This window comes from Pseudophryne corroboree, unplaced genomic scaffold (genome assembly GCF_028390025.1).
Source record: "Pseudophryne corroboree isolate aPseCor3 unplaced genomic scaffold, aPseCor3.hap2 scaffold_469, whole genome shotgun sequence".
NCBI classification, from domain to species: domain Eukaryota; kingdom Metazoa; phylum Chordata; class Amphibia; order Anura; family Myobatrachidae; genus Pseudophryne; species Pseudophryne corroboree.
This window is the reverse complement of record NW_026970081.1, coordinates 208,747-212,103: the sequence shown is the minus strand read 5'-3', so window position 1 is coordinate 212,103 and position 3,357 is coordinate 208,747. Positions and strand designations below refer to the sequence as shown.

Below are 3,357 nucleotides of genomic sequence, written 5' to 3'. Positions count from 1 at the left end.
AAGGTGTTAATCAGAGACTTGGCTTTGTGGACACTTTTCAGAGAACAAATTTGTTAGCATAAAAATAAAGCCAGAAAATGAAGAGCTGTTTAATCACTCAATTGGATTTTTCTGCCAGCATATTTTTTTTCTCTGCAACCCACTGCTAAATTGTGCTTCCTAGCTGTTTTTATAAAATCACTGAATCAAATCTAACTCTGATTACATCAGAGAAGGCCAGGTACCCTACACCATAACAGGGGGTTTGAAATTTTGACTTGTCTACTTAAATATCACCAAAATCTGATCACAAGTTTAATTACGTCCCTGGGTGGGATTGAACCACCAACCTTTTGGTTAATAGCCAAACACACTAACCGATTGCGCCACAGAGACACTTCGCAAAAAGTGCATACTGACAAAGGCTAATAGGCATATATCTAGAACGTTTCCTAGAAAAACATTAAAAAATCAATAATCTGGAGAGTTTTTGTAAAATGTTTCTTCCATCAACCAACGAAGAAACACATTGGTACTTTCCCATGATGAGTGAGTGCTTCAGGATCTCTTGCACTTACATGTGCAGCAGAGTACTGCAATGGAAGCATGCTGGACCCATAACCCAGAGGTAGGCAGATTGAAACTATCCTTTGCTATATGCATTTTTTTTGTTAATTTAAGTAATCAAAACTGGGATTGATATTTTTGCTCTTTTATTTTTACTTAAAGTACAATAACTTTTACCATTTTAATTTGTTTTAATAGTATATTGACAGTATAGTTTTCTTTCAAAAATCCACTTAATTTTCTTTACCCTGTTATTAAAATGGTAATTGACAAAAACAAACTACATTGTCACCAGAAGAGCAATACAAAATGTACAAGTGATATATTAAAATCATCTTTCCAGCTTGAATTTCAATGATGCATTGGGGCAACGATTTTGTGAGAAACATCTTCACCCTTAAATAAAGATTTTCGTAATTCCTTACCTGTGTGCTAATTAGATATCACCTTGTTTTCACATTAAACAGACTTCCACATGAGAAAGCAGCAAGGATGCAGTGGCGTTAATGTTTCCTGGTGTCAACCTGTATTATTTCAGTAGACATTGAAATGAGGATGCATCTTGCTGCCTTTCCAATGAAGCAAGTTTAATTTAGTAATCGGTGAAAAACCATCCCTACAAAGGTGTTAATCAGAGACTTGGCTTTGTGGACACTTTTCAGAGAACAAATTTGTTAGCATAAAAATAAAGCAAGAAAATTAAGAGCTGTTTAATCACGCAATTTGATTTTTTTGCCAGCATATTTCTTTTTCTCTGCAACCCACTGCTAAATTGTGCTTCCTAGATGTTTTTATAAAATCACTGAATCAAATCTAACTCTGATTACATCAGAGAAGGCCAGGTACCCTAAACCATAACAGGGGGTATGAAATTTGACTTGTCTACTTAAAGATCACCAAAATCTGATAACAAGGTCAATTACGTCCCTGGGTGGGATTGAACCACCAACCTTTTGGTTAATAGCCGTACATACTAACTGATTGCGCCACAGAGACACTTTGCAAAAGTCCATACTGACAAAGGCTAATAAGCATTCATCTAAAACGTTTCCTAGCAAAACTTTAAAAAGTCAATAATCTGGAGAGTTTTTGTAAGATGTTTCTTCCATCAACCAACGAAGAAACACATTGGTACTTTCCCATGATGAGTGAGTGCTTCAGGATCTCTTGCACTTACATGTGCAGCAGAGTACTGCAATGGAAGCATGCTGGGCCCATAACCCAGAGGTAGGCAGATTGAAACTATCCTCTGCTATATGCATTTTTTTTTGTTAATTAAAGTAATCCAAAACTGGGATTGATATTTTGTCTCTTTTATTTTTACTTAAAGTCCAATAACTTTTACCATTTTAATTTGTTTTAATAGTATATTGACAGTATTGTTTTCTTTCAAAAATCCACTTAATTTTCTTTACCCTATTAATAAAATGGTAATTGACAAAAACAAACTACATTGTCACCAGAAGAGCAATACAAAATGTACAAGTGATATATTAAATTCATCTTTCCAGCTTGAATTTCAATGATGCATTGGGTCAACAATTTTGTGAGAAACATCTTCACCCTTAAATAAAGATTTTCTTAATTCCTTACCTGTGTGCTAATTAGATATCACCTTGTTTTCACATTAAACAGACTTCCACATGAGAAAGCAGCAAGGATGCAGTGGCGTTAATGTTTCCTGGTGTCAACTTGTATTATTTCAGTAGACATTGAAATGAGGATGCATCTTGCTGCCTTTCCAATGAAGCAAGTTTAATTTAGTAATAGGTGAAAAACCATCCTTACAAAGGTGTTAATCAGAGACTTGGCTTTGTGGACACTTTTCAGAGAACAAATTTGTTAGCATAAAAATAAAGCCAGAAAATGAAGAGCTGTTTAATCACTCAATTGGATTTTTCTGCCAGCATATTTTTTTTCTCTGCAACCCACTGCTAAATTGTGCTTTCTAGCTGTTTTTTATAAAATCACTGAATCAAATCTAACTCTGATTACATCAGAGAAGGCCAGGTACCCTACACAATAAGAGGGGGTTTGAAATTTTGACTTGTCTACTTAAATGTCACCAAAATCTGATCACAAGGTCAATTACGTCCCTGGGTGGGATTGAACCACCAACCTTTTGGTTAATAGCCGAACACACTAACCGATTGCGCCACAGAGACACTTTGCAAAAAGTACATACTGACAAAGGCTAATAAGCATACATCTAGAACGTTTCCTAGAAAAACATTAAAAAATCAATAATCTGGAGAGTTTTTGTAAGATGTTTCTTCCATCAACCAACGAAGAAACACATTGGTACTTTCCCATGATGAGTGAGTGCTTCAGGATCTCTTGCACTTACATGTGCAGCAGAGTACTGCAATGGAAGCATGCTGGACCCATAACCCAGAGGTAGGCAGATTGAAACTATCCTTTGCTATATGCATTTTTTTTGTTAATTTAAGTAATCAAAACTGGGATTGATATTTTTGCTCTTTTATTTTTACTTAAAGTACAATAACTTTTACCATTTTAATTTGTTTTAATAGTATATTGACAGTATAGTTTTCTTTCAAAAATCCACTTAATTTTCTTTACCCTGTTATTAAAATGGTAATTGACAAAAACAAACTACATTGTCACCAGAAGAGCAATACAAAATGTACAAGTGATATATTAAAATCATCTTTCCAGCTTGAATTTCAATGATGCATTGGGGCAACAATTTTGTGAGAAACATCTTAACCCTTAAATAAAGATTTTCGTAATTCCTTACCTGTGTGCTAATTAGATATCACCTTGTTTTCACATTAAACAGACTTCCAC

General features: G+C 34.6%; 1 non-coding gene across 1 annotated transcript; it reads right to left on the bottom strand.

Annotated features, from left to right (window-relative positions):
* Positions 1 to 301: 301 nt before the first annotated feature.
* TRNAN-AUU (transfer RNA asparagine (anticodon AUU)) lies at positions 302 to 375 on the bottom strand. Its single transcript has one exon. It is a non-coding gene; the product is annotated as a tRNA-Asn (tRNA).
* Positions 376 to 3,357: the final 2,982 nt, after the last annotated feature.